Raw genomic sequence first — 20,969 nt, forward strand, 5'->3', positions numbered from 1 at the left:
ACAAAAAAAATTCACTGAAGACACTAACGAGTCTAGGTTTCATGTTGAGTTTTTGTCTTATTTCTTTTCCCAGTTTGTTGTTGTTCTTATTTTGTTTTGTTTGTTTTTTCCTGTATCAGATCATCTGCAAAGTGAATGAGACTTGGCAGTAAAGCCTGTGATGAGTGAAATCAAAGGGGGCAGGAGAGTATCCCTCTGGCCACCGGGTTCCCAGCTCGCCCATCTGCAAAGCTTGAACTTCTCCCTCCTCCTCAGCAGACCCAGCCCCAGGGCCGGAGATGCCAGCTGGGGGAGGCACTGGTCCAACTGCGGTGGGTGAGGTGGGGGTCTGGGCCATGCAGCTTCCGTATACCCCCTGCTCCTGCTCAGCATCCGTCTCCGGAGCAGCTCCATGTTAGAATAGACTGCCCTGGACACACCCCGCTTCATGACTCGTGGGTCATAAACAGAGACACGAGAGGGACCACCACCCCACACTCATAAAATCTGCAAGGGCATCGCTGACTGTGCCAACCCACCCGCCTTCCAGAAGGTGACACTGTTTTAGATGCCCTACCTTGGCAGAAGGGCTATCCCACTGCCAGTTGTGTGGGTCCAATGACACAGGTGGGCACTGCAGTGCTGAGCGCACCCCATTTCTGTTGTCCCCATATGCACCATTGCCTCCCCATTTTCAGTAGACTGGGTCGTCACACCAGTCAGCGCATCCTTCACTGGGACCCTCTCTCAAGTCACTACAATTAAACTTGTTGGCATCCGGGCCACTACCTTGTGCCAGGGACTGTCCACAGCCCACATACCATTGGGGATGGGGGACCCCTTGCCAGCCAGGTTGTGAGCGCACTAGTCCCTAAATCTAATTCTTGGGTCTTCTGCAAAGCAGAGCAAAGACAGACATACAAGAGATTTATTGGGCATCACACCTGTGAAAAATAAAGGGAAAAGGCCAGGAGGAGGTGGGAAGGGCCTTCAGATGGTGGTGCAGGTCCAGCCCCTACCACAGGAGACGGGGGAAGGCAGGAGGACTGGGCAGGGGAGGCCAAGTCTGCCATGCAGTCTGAGGACGTCCTGCCAGCCCATCGGACAGTGCTGTGCAGCCCACCCTGAGAGGACGCCCACACTGGCCACAAGTGCTGAGCCTTGTCATTGCTGTCACTGGCAGGGGCTGCTGGCGGAGCACACGGCCTCAGCACAAGACAGGGCACAGCCTGAAGGTCCCGGGGCAGGCTGTCAGCGAGCTGCAGTCTTCCCGGGAGCGAGAGCAGAGTGCACACCTCCATGGCTGCCACGTGCATCTCTGAAGGCGCTTTTCTTCTGCGTTTTTTTTCCTGAGGGCGTTTTCTTTGCTGCTCTCCTTCACATTGCCAGCTTGCCTTAAATGTCTGGCAGTCACGGGCTGTGTTCACTAATGGGAGCAGGGCATAGCAGCCGCTTGGAGAAGGGGCTGGCCGCTGGCAGACCTCACACTGGGTGACCAGCTGGGGCACACAGTACCTCGGGACCTCGGGAACAAGGTCTGGGGAGGTGTCAGTAAGTGTCAGACTGCCAGGGCTTGGCTCTGGGGTACCCAGCAGAGGTGATGCCAACTTCAGTCCTCCCAAAATAACTCACTGAATTTCTTTAGAGCAGAAACTTCGGTTGGTTGCTTGCTTACTTGGTTCATTGGTTGGTTGGTTTGTTGGTTGCTGGGTGGGTGGGTTGGTTGCTTAGTGGGTGGGTTACATTTTCAGTGGGAGGTAAGATGCTCTGGGAGGGGGAGCAATATTTAAATGCTAGGGGTTCCGGAGAGGGGAAAATCAGGTGTTGTGCTTCCTCTTAACCCCTCCCATTTCAGGGCCATAACCTTCTCCACACTGGGCACCCTGAGTCCCGGGCGTCCCAGGCTCTGTGGGGCTGACACCCCCTCCTCGGCTCTGCATCTCTGCAAGTATCCACAGGCGACCCCTCCACCTCATCCCCAAATGTGTTGAATCTCCCATCCTCCAAACAATCCCCTCCCAGTCTCTATTTTTGTGAGTTTATAACTTTCGGCAATCCCTTTACTATCCTTTAATGGGGCTGCAGGCTGGAAAGACGACAAAGGCATATGGTCCACCCACCATCCTGGCTTGGAAGCCGTGCACTAGCATGCTTTAAGCATGGTCATCATAAGTCTTCTCAATCCTGTTTTGGAAATCAACAGTCGCATAATTTATATTTCTAACACTGCGCTGATGAAGCTTACAAGTTGTTCTCTCTCTGGTCACTTCCTACCGTCTTCCTCTTGACCCTGCTCTTAGCATCTCCCTGAGATCCTGTCCTTGCAGTCAATTGTCTCCCTTCTGGCTGAAATGGGATAGGGAGCCTCGTGCACCCCATTCCACACACAGGCCCATCCAAAGAAAGGCTCCACCCAGCTGCCAAGATGTTACTGGAAGCAGCAGACCTGTTCAGGGCTGTGTCTCTCAGAATTGCTCAGAACACTCATAATTCCCAGGAAAGTCCCTGAAAAGTCGTTCAGCCTGGCTCCCTCTGCAGTTCCATCCTGCAGACCTCCTGCCCACATTCTCTCCGTGGAGGTCCCGGAGTGCTGCTCCCTCCTTCCGCTGAACCCCTCCCCGGGGCTCACTTCCTGTGACCCTCCACGGCTGACCAGCCAGCCATTTATTAACAAGCGCAGAGCACAGGCGCCACTTGTCCCAGAGGCAGTTTGGCTGGGGCCCCTCAGGGACGCCAGAGAAGACCATTCTGACCCCTACTGGTCTCCAGCCAGAGGCAACAGTGAGGTCAAAAGTAACCAGTACTCACAGGAGAGGACTGTGTCAGAGGCGAGGGGCCAGGTCCACTGGAGGCCTCAGTACCCACCTGGAGGCGGGACCTGGGAGACCAAAGGGGCCAGGAGCCTGACCCTGGCACTCTCTCTGTCCCCACACATCCCTCACGTGACGAGCCCATGGCCAGTCCAGACAGAGATTAGATTCACACACATAAAAAGTTAAATGCATTAGGCTTTTCAAAATGCCGGTGTTGAAAGAGGTTGCATCCCAATTTGCGTATAATTATACAGCATACAATTTATTCCATCACTCGATATGTGACTTAAGTGTACATTTGAGCGGTGTCATCAGACCCATAACGAACATATTCTAGATGAAACTGACTCATAAACCCATCTCTGGCGTGTTCCTGGACCATCAATTTCTAAACCTTCCTCCCTTTCTCTTGGTTCACATCCTAGCACCATCAATCCTTTTTCTGCCGAGAAAAATCTGTGCTGTTGTGTGGACGAGACTGTGGATGGACCCCCACAGGGGGGAGTGTTTCTCAGCCAGGATCAGGAGGGGATGGCTAGGAGGGAACTAGGTAAGGTTCGCCCTGGGCACCCCCACCTCCCCGGCTGCTGCCACCACTGCCCGGCAGCTGCCCAAGCCCCACACCTCTTACTGACTGTGACCCTGCCCCGGCCCTCCTGCCCGGCACTGGACCACCACCCCCACGCCCTGCCTTCATGGCAAAATGGGGGAGGCTCACACAAGTGAAGGCTTGGAAGCAGGGGTGTGTGATGCCTTTGTGGGGTAACCCACATCTAGGAAGCGTTCAGGAGGCATGGTGGGCAGAGCCTGGTGGCACGGCCCAGCACCTGCCCTGGCCAGGCCCTCATCGCTGCTGGTGCACTGACCACCATGTGGATCGTGTTCTTTGCAGAAGGAAACACTGCATTTTTTCCACATATTAAGCAACACCCAGTCCTGATTTTTCCAGCTAAGATTTCCACAGATAATTCCTTTGGGCTTGGTTGTTATAATGTTGCAAAGGCAGCTGAAATAGAGCAAAGGTATTCCTGAGCATGGGTGGAGAGCCTGGGGACCCTGCAGAGAAAATACCTGGGCGGAACCAAAATATGAATCACAGCAAGACGAGCTTAGCCAGGAGAGGTTGAGAGGGCAAGAGGGAGAGAGAAGGGGAGGAGGGGGGAAGGGGAAGGAAGAAGGGGAGGGAGACGTAAGGGTGTCCTCTTAACAATAAGATGCAACATGGAAGCAGCATTGAGCAACCTCCACCAGTGAACTTTGGAAATGGAGATGGGCCAGGTCGTTCCCCAGCCAAGGGTCATTTTCATGTCCCTGCCACAAGACACGTTTTAAATATTCCTATTTTATTCCAACAGGCTCTGTTGGTTCAGTCCGTTCCGGAAGCTGAGGCCAAGACGAGATTAGGGGTGTGGGAGAGTCCGTCACTGGGGACACCCAGGAGGGACCAAGGGAGGAGAAGGGGGAGGCGGCGAGCCTGCAGGCGGGTACGGGGCTGACGCCCAGGGAAGAAGAAGGAAAAGGAGGCACCTTGGACTCCAATGCAGCTCCAGCAAAGTTGCAGCTGGGCTGGCGGGAAGCCCTGGAGCCAAAGCCCGCCCTTGGAGGGGGTCCCTCAGCTCCCAGGAGCAGGCCTGCATCAGGACCCCAAGTCCTGAACTGGTAGCGGCCCTTAGGAACTGTGACCTGAGAGAGGAGACCCCCGAGGAAGGAGCCCAACCCCAGTTGCTAGCAAACTCTCTCGAGCACGTATCACGATCAGAAATTATCTCTTGATGTCATTTGCTTCCTTGTTCGTCAGCTTCTTCCTCCACCAGAATATCAGCTCCCTGAGGACGGGGACTTTATCTCTTGTGTCAACCTTGGACCCCTAACACACGGCCAGACACTTAGTAGGGCTCAGCTACTTGTGGAACGAAGCACCTCACGGAGGGGGATTTCGCCTTGACAAATCATTATCCCAAAACAGAGAGTTGGACGCCACAGAAGCTCAGCTCATCAAGTTAGGACAGTAAATATTCAGATTTTTTGACTGCTATCACAAAAAATCATGTATTTGTGTTAAAAAATAAAACCGCCTGTACACTCATGAAGAGTGGAGCCATCACAACTCACAGTGCTGGGGACGCTTGAAACTATTCTTTTCAGCAGAAGGTTTACGATACGCAAAACTCCACATGGTATTATTTTTATGCCTGTTAGGCTTTCCAAATAAAAACATTCCTTAATCAGGGAGGGGAAAAAGAGGTTGGGTATCAAGCCATATGGCCTGATTTTTGGCTGACGATACAGAATTCATGGTGAAAGCTTAATCTCAACGCACATTAGTTGCCTCAGGTATCAGGAGTGCTCAAACTTAGCCTAACGTTGCCCTATAATGTGATATAAACACAGCCCTCTCCACAGAGGGCAAAATACAAAGACAAACATTTAGAGCAGAATAATTAGAAAAACCTGAAACCGTTGTAATCAGAAACAGCCTCTGAGAGGGCTTACTGTGACAGTCTTACGTTACGGGTTTTGCAAATACGCCTCATTTTTTCAACTAAGGGGGGGAAAAAAAATGCATTTGTTACATGAAAAAGTCCATGGAAGGCTTTTTCATGACGCTTCAGTGTATGAATTATTCCAGAGAGACTTGGAGTCCTTGAAATGCAAGTGCCGTGAGGAGAGTCCAGGTCACTCAGCACAGAGAACGAGACCTGCTTGGAGGTGAATGACAGGTCCCTCGTATGGCTTCTGGTTTCAAATGACTGGCTTGGCCCCACGAGCCTCCTCCAGGGCCCTGTCCCTCGGCTCTTCCTCCCTGGCTTCAGGCTGCCTTGGGGACACCTTCCAGATCTTGTACCCAGGAGTCTGCCCGGAAATGGCAGCAGCCCTTTTGGCAGAGCCTTGGGTGACTGTCCCCTCTGAGCCACCCCTGCCAGTTCCCCAGTAGCCGCGTTTCCCAGGGCTGTCGGACACGTTCCCACTGTCCCTCCCTGGACCCCTCCAACTGTGTTTGTGCCACCGCCCCCTGTTGCCCCGTTCTCCTGGTGGGGGCCTGAAAGGTCCGGAGAGAGCCCAGGAGTCCAGGGCAGGTAGGAGGCAGGGCCGAATGCCAGCCCCGCGCCCCCACCGGGAGGTTCCACAGGATTTCCCCTTGTCCAGCTTTCTTTCCTTCTAGACTTGCTTTGGGGCTGGGGGTGCTGGGACGTCCATTGTGGGCATGTCTGATGAGCTGTTCCAGGCCTTGAAGACACAGAGGTGAACAAAATGGGGAGATCCCTGCCCGCATCACTGACCTTGAGGTGCTCTTCCTGAGGGCATGGCACACACCAGGTGGGTGCCCCACCCTCCACTGCACCTGGTTTCTCAAAGGGTGACTCTCCCCTCCCCCACGGTCCCCCGTTATCTGTGTTTCCCTGTGTTTCTGAACCTCACTGTCCCCTGGATGTCTCCCCAGGCAGGTGATGAAGCTGAGTGAGGGGTTTCCAGGCCTGTGAGCCCTCAGGCCACCTGGACAGAGCAGGCCCCTCAGGCGGCCTGGTGAGAGCCTGGCCCTGACCACAGGAGGGAGGGTTCCCTGCTGCCTCTGGACAGGAGCACATCCAGCACCTCAGGGGACAGAAGGCCCCGCTGTGACCTTCAGAGGGTCTTCTCCTCAGGGAGGGGCTGGGCAGGGACTCAGGACACTCTCCGCCCTCCAGGAGGAATTACCAACACAGGGACTTCCCTGGGGTGGTGAGGGGGCCATGTCAGGCCTGCCCTTGGGAAGGGCTGCTTGAGAAGACACAGGGATAGGTACAAGGTGCTCAGAGCCAAGATCACAGCTTCACAAATTACCACTGACCCCCAATCTCCCCATGACATTAGAATTATAAGCGGAGATGCAACACAGGGGTACATTGATTATATCCCCTTGCAAGTCAAAGGGCCTGCACAGTGTTGGGGTGGCTTGGACTGATGGGGGGCTGTACACAGCAGCACTCCCGGGGCCACCCAGGCCTTGGCCCCGATGGGGCAGAGGAGGAAGGGCAGCCAGGCCCTGCCCCCGCATCTAGAAGGTTCTGCAGTCACGCGGTCGTTCTTGTCCCGTTCTTGTCTAAGCTGGAAGGGAACACCCAGAAGAGAAGGAAACTAAAACTCGCTTTCAGAATGCCGAAACGAGGAGATTTATCGTTGTACTTAAAAAAAAAAAAAAAAAAAAGGAATTACATGATACGTCTGAGGCCCATTTTTGAGTGTGAAGCTGTATTTATTCAACTGTTCCTTGTTAGTTCCCTTCCCACCATGACAGGATGATGGCAAGTCTGATCTGTGGGACACTCAGCGCTCAGGGCAGGCGAGCAGGATGGGGCCACAGCTTTGACCTGCCTGGACAGCACCCTCCCAAAGCCCCTCTCCTCCCTCTGCTTCTCTTTCTCTCTTTCTCCCTCCCTCCCTCTTTCTTTCCTTCCCTCCCTCCCTCACTGTTTTCCTCCTTCCCTCCTCCCTCTTTCCCTTCTTCCCCCCCCCTCCCTCTCTCTCCCCCAGGAGAGCATTTGCACACTGGCTCATCCTCCTGCTCAGACCTCCGCTGAAGAACGTCACGCCCTAACACGCCTGATCCTGAACAAGGCCCCGTGTGCAGGTGGCTTCCATGCAATCCGGTCACCTCGCCCGTTTCCCAGGGTCCACATCAAGAATCTCTAGGTTAGCACTTTTGTCAACGATGTTAAAAAGCAGTTTCAGCAACTGGAGTGTCTCCTGCTTGGCAGTGCTGGTGCTGAAATCACCCCCTGGGAGCAGGACTGTGGCTGCAGGCCCACGTGTCCACACAGGTCGGCTGGAATATTCTCAGGAGATCCTCAGACACTTCTCAGGGCCTTCCAGCTCAGGGCACCCGTCACCTCCTTTCTGATGGTGGTCAGTCAACTCTCCTCGTGCCAGAAATGGGCCGTGTGGTGTCACATGTAAGGCCATCCGTGTGCTGACTTGGTCCTCACACGTGTGTCCATGCACGGAGGACCTTCTCCATGCCAGATGCTGCTCAGCAGGGCCTGGGGGGACAAGGGAGGCCAGCCAGGACCCCAGCCCTCAGGCAGCCTCCACTGCAGACCACCAGACAGACGATGAGGAGTCCAGAGGGTCCTGACTGGAGTAATGACATGGAAAGTTCCAGAAGGTGCAGTCAGGAAGGGGAGCCAGGTCTCAGGGGTTCTTGAAGGCCCGGCCGTTATTCTGAGTGAGAGGAGAAGCCTCCAGGCTCATGGGCAGAGGAAGCACAGGGTCCCACTCCCTTCTAGTTGGGATCCCTCTGGCGGTGGGGTGGGGTTGGGAGGGAACGAGCCAGGGCAAGGACAGGACCAGGGACCTTCCCAGACCAGGTTCAGGAGGAGCTGTAACGCTATGAAATGACAGTGACCATCTGATCCTGGTCTCCGTGGATAACGTCTATCTTTATGAATCCCAGACTGAAATATACTCAGGCGGTTAAGAGGACTGCAGTTTCCGGCACAATTACGGGTCAGGGACTGACTGGCCAGCGAGCCGGGCTCCTCTGCTCTGACAGGGGGCGATGGGGCCGATGTCCAGATGTTGGAAGGGGCTCTTCGGGGACCTAGTGAGTCGGTTCTGGAGAGAGGGGTGAGAAACCCCAGAGCTGGTTGATATAAGAGCTCCTGGCAGGAACCCAGAGCCCCTCCCAGCAGCATCTGCCTGTGGAGTGGTCTTGTCACCTTCACTTTTAACACAGAACCCCTCCTGCTACAGCTGAGGCCCATTTCCTGTTCAGTCCCTGTGCAAATGAGCAGCAGCTGGGAACATGCTCCTTAACACTTATGCACTGCGCCACCCCACCCCCACGCCTTCTGCGCTGAGTGGGGCAGTTCCAGCTTCCCCTGAGCAGCCCCCGTCCTGCTGCTGTGGCTCCCCTACAGCCCCTTGTGGCACCTCATCTTATGGTCACTAAGGAAAACCAGCCCTCCCTAGAGATGGGGTGGCCCTGCAGGGGGATCCACTCACCGTTACTTAGTGAGCACCTACTGTGTGCCAGGCGGGGATGACGGTGACATCGTGCATCCTTCCTCCCCTCCCAAGGAACTTCGGCCCCCAAGGTGGCCAGGCCAGGGTGCCATGCTTCTAACCGTGGACAAGGGGAACCTGGGTAAGGGCTTGGAGAGGTGGGAATCCAAATGCTGTGGAGACATCGGGAGAAGGGAGACAGTCCTGTGGGCTGGAAGACCTGGCAGGTCCTGGGGAAGGGCTGGTGTCCAAGGCTGCCCCGGAGGGACTGTGTTCTCTGACAGGAGCGGGAAGGACCACGCGTCAGACTCCAGAAGAGAAAGGAAAGGTACCACAGCTGGAGCGTAGGGAAGGCAGACTCATCCTCCAGGAGGGAAACTCATTTTGGGGATTTCAAGAGACCAGGCCCTGCCCCAACTTCTCAACCCTTTGACATGAGCCCTGTTTGGGGGCTAGGGTCCTCAGCCCCCAGTGGGACAAGGTATGGTGAGACATCACAGCCTAAACCTCGACCATTGCCCTGGAGCAATGCTGAACTCTAAGATGGGGGGGTGGGGAGACTGAAGTCATTGAAAACATTATTTTATGATACATGAAATGGTGGTAGAGTCTGTAACAGACAGGGAATTTTACATGCACTGTAAGGATGAATGACAAGGCATCAAAGAGGTTGTTCACCCAGCCCACCAAGTCCACACCCCTGATGTCCAGGTGTCATGCAGGGTGCCATGTAGGGTCTCTGCTCCTGCTCCCCACATAAGAACACAGGACGTGGTGAGGCCAAAAAGGAACACTCACGGAGCCATAAATAAGGGAGTCATACCTCTATAGTCTCACTGGCAGCTGGGTTGGAGACACAGGGAGCAGGAGCCACACGATGTGCAACCTGCCGTCCACTTCTCTGCCACCCAACCTCACTTGCTAACTGCAATCCGCGCTTGCCAGCTCAACCACCATCTTCTTTCTAGCCCCCATTTTTCTGCTAGCGTAGCCACGGCAGTTATATTAGTGGCCAATGGCTCACTGCTTACAGCTGACGGCCAACTAGCCACAGCTGATGGCCAACCAATCACAGTTGATGGCCATTTACTACCTGAGCCAGCACCTTTCTATGTGAGGCTGAGAGCCTGGAAACTGCACTCCTGGCTCTGTCCCCACACCAGGCCTGTCCTCCCCAACCCAGCCTATTTGGGGGGAAATATTTGAGAATTCCAGATTCTACCAAGAAGCTGATGTGCCACCTATGAAGTCACCAGCAAGACTTAGTTCCTCCAGGGCTGGGAATGAATCACAGAAAACCTGAGCAGTCATGAGGCTTGGCACGCAAGAAGCCATGGAGGGCCTTCGGGGGAGTCCAAGGTCGGGGCCATGGGATCTGGGGTGGGAAGGGAGGATCCCGGCAGACATGCTGTGAGGGCTCCCCCACTGTACATGGGCGAATCCTGCTAACGTGGTCCCCTCCCTATCCTGACATTTGACACCAGTCGGGCAATGGCTGCTTCGAGATCCTTCAGTGGCAGCAAATATAACCCAGCCAAGTCATCATCCCTCGTCTCTGTCCTGAGTTAGTAGTGTTCCTGCTGCAAACCGCAGAAACCCCTGTGCCAATGGACAAAGCAAAAAGACTCACCCAACAGGGGTGAAAATTAATAAAGGAGATCTCAACTAAGATTGGAGTTGGGAGGACCTATAGGGGGCGTGCTTGCACCCTACCACTCATCCTGGGTTGCCCCAAACAGGAAGACAAGTGCCTCGCATCTCCAACAGGAAGACGTTTTCTACTCTACCACCCCAGCAGGAGGAAGGGAGTGTTTCTCCTCCTTCGGCAACGGCCCAGCCAATGAAAAGCCACTACACTTCGAACTCCCAGTTTCCTCCAATGGACTCTTTGTTTATAACAGCTCCTCCCAGTTTCCTCTTTATCCTATAAAAGAAAGCTCCTCTCCTTTGTTCTCTAGACTTGCCTATGGTTTTGCATGGCTTGCATGTCCCAAATTATAATTCTCTGCTATTCCTGAGTAAACCCATTTCTCCTGGTAAAATAACTGTTTTGTTTTTAAGATCAACACAGAAAAGTTCAGGAATGTCACCAGTCTTGGTGACAACTGAATCCAGGATTCAAAGAAAGTCATCAGGGCTCTCTCTCTCTCTCTCTCTCTCTCTCTTTCTCTGCCATTCAGCTCTGCTTGGCACAGTGCCCATCAGCAACCCTGGGTTTATAGCCTCCTACAGTAGGGACCAGAAGTCTTCTATTTCCAAGGGCTCACATATCAATCCCAAGGAAGACTTGAACTGGCTCTGTCTGGGTGGCCAGGGGGACGGGACACTCCATTGGCTCAGCTTAGCTGGGTAGAAAGTGGAGTCATCACAATCAGCAGTTCCCCAGAGTTACATGGAGAATTGGACTATAAGGAAGTCAAATATTATCTTCACATAGCCTTTTAAAGAGATCTTAACAAAGCCTTTTCACAGATATTACCTTATTCTGTTCTTGCCCCAACCCTCGAGGTAACAGGGCAGGAACGATAGCTACCAGAGAAGTCGGGTGGCTAATCCAGGGCTACACAGCAAAGCAAGGGTGTGAACCCAGACCATCTGGATCCAGACACTGTCAAAGCTGGTCTTCTGCAACTGACATTCTGTGCCCCAGCCATACCCCGGGCCTCCCCCCTCTTTCTTCCCACCATCTGCAACTCTCAGCCTGAGGGCTCTCTCTGGACATAAGAGCAGGACAAAAGTGCTGGGGCTCTGACAATCAGTGAGTGGCCCTCCATCAATGACAGGCTGAAGAGGCAGAATAAATACCGTGCTTCCTCACCCCGGGAGAGGGACCATTCTGGGAAAACTCTACAGAGTCTCCAGAGACCTCAGTGGTAACCTGTGCATTCACACTCCCCATGTCACTGTCTCACTGCCCTATGAAGCCCTCCTGGACCACCTCCCAAGATTGGGTTGTTTGAGTAAACAACCCACACTCAAACTCTGATCTCAGGGTCTGCTTCTGAAGAATCCCGAATTAAGGTGCTCTGTACACGTTAATAAACTGGTGTCGATACAACAGATACAAGTAAATTCTGTACAATAACCAAATTATGTACCAATGCCTCCCAACCCAGAGCATGGTCACCATGTTTCCCTCCCCACATTCTCAGAGACAGACATTGCTAATCAAACGACGCCCCCTTTCTGAGGCCCAGCCCAAGCACAGGGAGAGCGAGCATCCTGATCACTTAGTCATGTCTGTCACTGGTAGAACAAGTGGAGTTGTGGCAAGTGTCTTGCTGTTTACCATCCCTGCTCCAGCCCATTGGCTTGCAGAGCCCATAAAGCCATTCAACAAATGTCACTGTCATAATGTCACCAGTTCCTGAAATGGCTAATTTTCCTTCCTCCACCACCAGCCTTGCTAAGAGTCCCATGGGCAGAAGTATCAGCTGGAAAATGCTAGTTCCAGTTGTTCAGTCATTGGACAAAAGGACATTGAGATGTCCATGCAGAGAGTAGTGAGCTGAAACCTGGCCCACCTGGGTGAGTGCAACTGCTAAAAATATCCATGACTCACTGTTGGCTGGGAGGGCCAAACCACAGTCGAGCAAACCCTCCCCCGCCTTAAATGCCACTCAGGCCTCCAAAGGAGCAGAAGCTTGTGTCCTGTAGGTAGAGCTGAACATGTGCAGGTCACAGCCACAAGTGCACCCAGACCCTTCTCACCACGACTCACAGGGCTCAGGGAGGCCTGAGGGCTCAGCTCCTCCTGTTACACAGAGCACATCCTGCACCACCTGGCCAGGCCGTGAGCCCACTCGGAGTCCCAGCATAAACATATCCCGTCACTTAGGAAAACAGAATTACATTTTCCATAGAGATGAAATGCATCTCTAGGGGGTATTTACAAAAATGTATACTGTGCTAAGGGACGGTGTGGTTTTTGCCAATTAGCTAGAACAGGAAGTCTTTGCACAGCATAATAAAAAGAAAAAAGCGAGTAAGAGGAGGAACCAGAGTGAGGAAAGGAAAGTCTAGTTAGGTCCATGTTCAAAATAAACAATTTGTACAGTTACAGACAGTCCCTGATTTATACTCAGGCTGAGTTCCAGAATTGCATTTCCAAGTCAGTCATTTGGAGGCTGAGATGCATTTTTCCCATAGAAAGTGTGACCATGGGTCATAGTTAACCCATAGCTGCGTCTTCCTCTGACATTGGATGGCAGTACATTACCATTCAAGCGTTTCCAGTTCCCCTCAACATCATCTCCAGCATTGCTTCTATGAGAAAGTAGATTCTGATGACCAGAGCTGGATAAGGGACCCCCTCTCTCCAGGCAGGGGCAGAGGTGGGGACGTGTTGTACAAACATGGGTGGGGCAGTGAGGTTTGGTGGGTGGCCACCACCCCTCAAGCTCTGGCAAGATCCGTAACCTCTCAGCCTCAGTCACCTCACGTCCAAATCCTTCCCACCTTATGCTGTTGTGGGGAGGGTTGAGCAGCAGAAAACATGTACAGCACAAGTTACAGGGTTTGGCCCCAAACAAGAGCTTGACAAGAAGTGGCCATTGACCTCACTGTTGCTTTTTGTGTGCAGAATAGAAGTTGATCATCAACTCTGAGCATCTCAGTGTTTGAGGGAGTTCACTGTTTCCAACAAAGGGCAGGATCACATCTGTTTTACCCTAATATGATCCCTGCGCCTGGCCCAGGACGAGGGTTACATGGATGGGTGGACGGATGGATGGGTGGACGGATGGATGGGCGGCTATGGATGGGTGGATGGGTGGATGGGTAGGAAGGTGGATGGATGGACAAATTAATAGGTGGATGGGTAGTTGGATGGACAGAGGGATGGACAGATGAATGAATGAATGTGTGAAGATCAAATACATTCTGCCTTCTTTTCTCTCCCTGCCTCTGGCCTGAGTATAGGACCCTCCTTCAGGGCCCCCACCCTTAGCACCACCACAGGCTTTGATGTCATTGACTCCCACCCAATAACTGAAATTCTCTGAACCCAGGCTCTGAGAAATCACCTCTTTGTGCCAGCTCTTCCTTAGTCTCCCTCTCTGACTCTCATCCCTCTAGTCCCATTTGCATGGAGGTGTCTCCACAGCTATCCATCAGCCCGATTCTCCCTTCCCTCTACTCTCTCCATGGGTGTCATACTCCCATGGGGTCAGCTCTCCCATCCAACCTCGGTCTCTTCTCTGAGCAGCAAAGTTCACTATGTCTGATGGTTATTTTCCTACTGAGGTCCCATCACCATGTTAGGTTCAAAACCAGAATGCCCTCTTTGTCTTGTTTCCTTCGCCAACGAGGTCTGCTGCCCCTCCTGCATCTCTGCTGACACCACGCCCACCGTCATTGTCACAGGCTTGACCCCTCCGTCACTTCTCCCATTCTCCCATCTAACCAATCGGGTAATGAGGGCAAGCACTGTCGTGTCTGTTACCCTCCCAATCTCGGGGCCTTTGCCTGAGATCAGGCCCTGCTCCCTCTTGACTAGTCTATTGCACTGTCTTCTGTCCCAGTCAGGGAAATAGACACCTACTGCTCCAGCACACAAGCCCCTAAGTCACACACAGTGACCATCAGTCTCCTCTCTCACAGGGTTGATGACCTGTTGCTGTTTGCAGACTATTCCCGGATTTAGTGGCTCCAAACAATAGCCACTCTATTGTCACTCATGATTCTGGGGGCTGACGGGGTTCCTCTGGGTGGTTCTTCTGCTGAACACGGTGTCGACAGGGACGCAGGCGTCCAGGGCCTCAGCTGGGCGGGAATGCACAGCGTGGCTCGCTCACAGGTTTGCCCCCTTAGACGGAACAGCCGGAACACTGGGCACCCTTGTCTTTCTGTGTAGTCCAGGCGTCTGCCTCTCTACTTGGTGAGTTCTGAGGGGTAGCTGGGCTTCTTATGTGGTATCTTAGAGTTCTCCTAGTAGGAAAGCATCAGCGTCCAGGTCTTCTGAGGGCCGAGGGCCGTAACTGGCGCAGCATCACTTCTGCCACATTTTGTTGGTTCAAGGGAGCCAGAGGGCCAGCTGGGATTCAGCAACAGAGAGCCTTGCACCGGGTTGTTGCTAAGGACTGAATGTACAATTCCCAGTGTGACGGTATTGGAGGCGGGGCCTTGGCGGGGTGATTAGGTCATGAGGACAGGGCCCTCGTGACTGGGATTAGTGCCCTTATCAAAGAGAGCCCAGACAGCTCCTTTGCCCTTTCACCATGTCAGGACACAGTAACAGAAAACATCCCTCTATGAACCAGGGAGCTATCGCCAAACAGCACGTCTGTCAGAGCCCTGATCTGACTTCCCGCCTGCAGAACTGTGAGAAACGAAGGCCTGATGTTTACAAGCCCCCAGTCTACAGTATCGTGAGAGCCGCCGAATGGCTAAGACAGGTGTGACTATGAGCTGTGGCTCCCGGGGGCCGTCTTTGAGGACGAGCGACCACACTCACTCAAGTCCTCAGCAGGTCAGCGGTGCTTGTCCATTTTGGAGCTAAGTTCGTTCACAATGTGTGGTCTCCAGGGTCATCATGGCAGAGGAAAAGAGAGAGGGGTAGCTGGAGGAAGTGCAGTGTCTTCCAATGCCTCTGCCAGGGGTGACACATCACTGCCACTCACATTTTTTGGCCAGCAGTAATCCCACCCCCAGCTTGACTATAAGGGAGGCCTGGAATGTCTATCAGTTGCCTTGACCATCTCTTTAAAGGATGGCGCCCAGGTTGGTGGGCATAAGCAGTGACTCTCACTCACTGTGGGTGGGCACGTAAACAAATACAGCCCCTGCTGGAGGACAGTGTGGCCTGCCCAGCTTCCCGCTTGCTCCTGACTGGGGACGGAGGCCATGCCATGCTCATGGCCCTCCAGCTCTGAGACTCGCTGGGCATTACTAAGCCCCAGAAAATGAGGGCTTCGTAACATCAGAACACCAGCCTCCCGTCTTCTTTCCAGAGTAGCTTGTGGTGTTGGCTGGAATAGAGGAATTCATTGCCCTCGAGGGTGGAGGTTGCTTGTGTGACCCACTGGTTCCCACCTAGTTAAGGAGGAGAACACACAGCACCATTGTGGGAGGTAAAATGCCACACTGGGCAAGTGGGTTTGTGTAACCTTCTCACAACACTGCCCAACTCAGGGTGCCATATTAGCACCAAGGCAGAAAACCACAGAGAAATTCAAGAACAACAAAACCACATGACCTATGAGTGAAAGTGGAAGGGAACTGGATTAATCGCCAGAACAGGAAATGCCTCAGCCGCCGACGGCTTTGAACAGCAAGTCATCAAGCGTGTGGGCAGGAGTGCAGAATGGACCTGGATTCGAGCTCTGACTCCATCTTTGAGCAGCTGTGTGGCATTAGTCAAGTTACTTAACCTCTCTGAATGTCACTTTCCTCATCTGCAAAGAGGCCAAAGTCCCAGTAGCTCTCTCCCAGTGTCCGTGTGACCGTGAAGTTGGGCCATGTGTGTGCCGGGCTCATAGTAAGCACTCAGTAAACGCGGGCGGTGTTCTTACGGTTGTCGTATTCCTCTTTCCAACTATGTTGGAATAACACGATTTCTACAAGTTATGAGGCTAATTTGGAGGGGAAATTACTAATAGTTAGTGAATGACACTGACCCATCCTTCGTGCGGAACAGCAGACCCTCGTAGCCCAGCACCTGTCTACCCCTCCAGCCTGAGCCTACCTCACACCACACCCCCAGTCCTGATAAAGGATTTACAATTTAAACTATTTAAGGTTCTTCTGGATGAACCTGAGAGAGCGTAAGCAAACTGGGGGTGTACTGAATTCCTAGAATGCATCAAAGCAGGACTCAGGAAGAGTGAGAAGCACGCAGCCCTTAGGGGGAAGCTGCCAGAGGCCATGCTCTGAGTTTCAGACTCCCGTGAAAGGCGACCTGCACGCCCAGAGAATAAACGGCCTGAAAACATTCAGTGGAACTCAGGAAAGGCACCGCTGTGGGGAGGGCTGGCCTAGCTAAAGGGGGGGCCAGACTTGCTGGTACCGGCCTCAGGCTAAGCCATCAGTGTGGCCTGGAGAGAGGAGCACGTGACATTAAGCGCAAGGGACAAGATCCGAGGTTTTAGGAACAAGTATGTTTTATTTTGTGTTGGAAGAAAACCTGCTGAGGACACCAAACTCTTCGTGGTATGGGGCTGACTACTTCGGAAACATATGAAGTAGGCCTTGATTTTAAAAGAGTCCATTGTAGAGTCTTCGAGTAAATAGAGGCGACACATGGATATGTCACAAAGGACAGATCACAAAGGAGCTTCGTGGATTGAGCAGTTTAAGGAAGGCGGCCATAAAGGGACAGTCTGCAGGGTGATCGTTATAAATAGAAGCGTCCTAATGAATCCAGGGTCCTAAAGGCAGCTGTTTGCAGGGGCGAGACAGGAACTCAGAGTAAAGTGGTCCAGATGTGACACAATGGGGAGAGGGAGGTTGTGGCCAACTGGGGAAGGCGTGATCCCACTGGTTTAACTCCATTCAACTGTCGCTGTGGAGAAATGCAGGCCCAGTGTTGTCAGACCTGGTTTCAAAGAAAAGCTGCACGTTTGGATTATTGTGAGAGTTTTTCAGATATTTGAATGTGAGTAGCTAACACAAAACTTGTAAAACAAGGGGTGAGCCCAGGGTAGCAGGTCACGGACTGAAGCCTGCCCAGGTGCACACAACCTCCGGCCGCACCCACATGGAAGAAGGCCCCCGAACGCTGCCGATGTGGGTGTTACACCCATGCTGAGGAGAAAGAGGTGGGCACCAAGCTCCAGGGGAAGGCGATTATGCCAGGACCTTACCTGCTTCTCCCCACTGAAAAATGAAAATTTCACTTAGAGGGCATTTGTTTCACAGTATTTTATTATGAGAATCTTCAAACATACAGCAAAGTTGAAAGAATTTTACAGGGCATATCCGTATCTCCCCCACCTGGATTCTGCCATTGACATTTCCCTGTACTTGCTTTATCACATATGCATCCACCTACCCACCCTCCAGACTCCCATCTACGTCTACTCACAATGACATTTCCAGTAAATCAGCGGGATGAGGTTTTGGAAGGTGTCATTGTCATATGCCTGTCGTCTTTCAGGTTCATGTCCTGACTTTTCCTTGCTCTGCTCTGTACTGAAGGGAAATAGAATCCCACGCCCCGTCGTCTTCCAGCTTCTCAGTGGGTTTAGACAAGCGCAGACACTGGGGGAGGGGAACAGGAGGGGAGACGTCAGGGTGTTCCTCTCTCTCTCTCTCTCTGTCTCTCTGTCTCTCTGTCTCTCTGTCTCTCTCTGTCTCTGTGTGTGTGTGTGTGTGTGTGTGTGTGTGTGTGTGTCACGTGGCCACCAGCTTGACTACAAAAGAGCCACCAGTCCATCCCTCTGGGGTCCCAGCTCCTACCAGACATGCCTGAAAGGACTCCAGCGTCCAGTCCACCAGGTGGCCCGAGATCCTGGGCTCTAGCTGCAGCTCCTCCTCCGTTTGTCCCTTGAGGCCTGGAGGGGAGAGTGACCTCCTGCTCTGCCAATGCCTTGATTGCCTTATTGTTCCGTCTTTGGTTTCTTATCTCTTTCCTCCACCCGTAGAAACACTTGCCTGCATTGTTTCTATAACCCTCGTGGATTCTGGTGTCAGGGTTGGACCCTGTCCAAAACAAGAGGTTAGTAAGTAGGGGACTTCAGTCTCCTGGGCAATGCCCGTGGGAGAAGGAAGGGACGGAGCAGGTGCGGGAGGAGAAGCCTAGACTGTGAGGTAGGTGGTCTGACACCGGCGGGGAAGGACGGGTGGGGGTGCTGGACTGAGAACACAGTGGCCAGCTCTTGAGGGTCCCACACTGGGCAGAAATGGCCAGGCTATAATCCCCATACTGTGTCCAGAGCTGCCGATGGCTCACCCACTGAAGGAACCCAAAGGTGCTGAAGCCGGGGGCTGCCCGAGAACTCTCTCTTCCAGCAAGTCTTTCTTGAAGGGAAATCCCAGTGGCCATCTCCACACTCACAACAGCCAGCTACCCTTTGGTAACAATTGTCTCAATTACATCTTGATTTCTTCCTGAAGGAGCTCTGCCTGAGCTGAGAAGCAAACAAGAATAGAACTGAACCACAAAAACAAACAAACAAAAAAATAAAACTGTTGCATGTGGTTCCCGGGCCAATCTCTCCTCCACGGACACTTCTAAATGGAAGATGAGTCCCATGAGTCACAAGGGATGGGATGATTAGGGCCCAGCTGGGATGAATTAAACTATCTAATGCAGAGAAATATTTAAAGAGATAAATGTCATCCAGTTGTCAATTGAAACGTGGGAAACTATGCTCTAAAATTGACATCTGGAACGAGCCCTAGCCACTGAGCCATAAACCTGCTCAGATTTTTCAAAACCTATTCTTTTGTATCAGATACAATTGACACATAGAAAAACGCTCTCATTTTAAATGTACATTTCAGTGAGTTTGGGTATGTGTGTACACCTGTGTATATTACGTACACGTTCTCATGAGTTTCAACAAACGCTTGCAACCGTGTAGCCACCACGCGCACGAAGATATAGAACATGTCCATCACCCAAAAAGGGCCCCTGTGCTCCCCTCTTAGGCAGACTCCACCCTCAGCTCCAGCCAACTTCAGCTCCAGACAACTTCTTACCTAAACTAAATTAGATTTTCCATCTCGAATTTCACATAAATGGAACCACATTCTGTGGAGTCTGGTGTCTGGCTTCTTTCACTCAGCATGTCAGCGAGAGCCAGTCTTGGTGCCCTGTGTACCATCAGCTCATCACTTGTTACTGAGAAGTAGTTACCTTTCTGTGTACCAATACCACGCTTTGTTTACCCATCCACCTGTTGACAGGCACTTGCATCGTTTCCAGCTGTGGGCGATTTTGCTATGAACATCTCCGTACAAGTTTTCATGTTTCTTGTAGCCCATTCATTCTTTCAGCTTTTCACTTCTAGATAATTGTGGTTTCATGCATAGTTGGGGAAAAGAATAGAGAGACCCAAAATGTCCTTCACGTAGTTTCCATCCACGGTATCCTCTCGCATAACGATTGTACAACAGCACAACTGAGAAATCGACCCTGGTACGATCCATCAACCTCAGATTTTACCAGTTTTATTTGTGCTCATATGTGTGTGTGTGTTTAATTCTACTCAGGGGACCACCACCCCAGTGAAAGTACAGACCAGCTCCATCTCAAGGATGCCTCTTGTGGCTACAGCCACTTCCCTCTGTGCCCTGTCCCTAATCCCTGGCAGCCATAAATCTATTCTCCATCTCTATAAACTTCTCACTTCCAGAATGCTATTTAAATGGGTTCGTGTTACTTGTGACCTTTGCAGAGACTTTTCTTCATGCGGAATAATTCCCCTGAGGTCCATTCAAGTTGTTGCACGTACCAAGTTTGTTCCTTTTTATTGCTGAGAAGTATTTCAAGATGTAGATGAACCATAGTTTGTTTAGCCTTTCACCCATTGAAGGACATGGCATTGTTTCAGTTTGATGCTAACATAAGTGAAGCTTCTATGAATATGTGTATCCAGGTTTTTGTGTGAACGTAAGTTTTCAAATTTCTGGAATAAATGCCCAATGGTGCAGTCGCAGAACCATGTGATAAGGGTGTGTTTCATTTTGTAGAAAACTGCTATGCTCTTTTCCAGAGGGGCTGGGCCGTCTGACATTCCTACCAGCAAGTACAGTGATCTAGGGTCTCCTCATCCTTGCCAGCACTTGGTGTTACCACTATTTTTTGTTTTGTGTAATCATATCTCACTGTAGTTTCATTGGCATTGGCCTAATGACTACTGATGTTAAACATCTTTTCACGCACAACATCTGTATGTCCTCTGTTGGTGAAATGCCTGTTCATGTCTTTAGCCCATTTTCTAATTGGATGCTTGGGTTTTCTGTTTTTTGAGGGTTTTCCTTACTGTTGAGTTTTAAGAGTTCTTTATCTAGTCTAGATACTAATCCTTTGTTCTTCCAGTGTGTACCTTTTCTTTTCCTCCTCTTAACAGAATCAGAGTTTTCAGTTTTTTGAGTTTTTTTAAAGATTTTATTGGGGAAGGGGAACAGGACTTAGGGGAACAGGACTTTATTGGGGAGCAGTGTGTACTTCCAGGACTTTTTTTTCCCAAGTCATTGTCCTTTCAGTCTTAGTTGTGGAGGGCACAGCTCAGCTCCAGGTCCAGTTGCCAT

The sequence above is a fragment of the Rhinolophus sinicus genome, linkage group LG01, assembly GCF_036562045.2.
Source record: "Rhinolophus sinicus isolate RSC01 linkage group LG01, ASM3656204v1, whole genome shotgun sequence".
NCBI classification, from domain to species: Eukaryota; Metazoa; Chordata; class Mammalia; order Chiroptera; family Rhinolophidae; genus Rhinolophus; species Rhinolophus sinicus.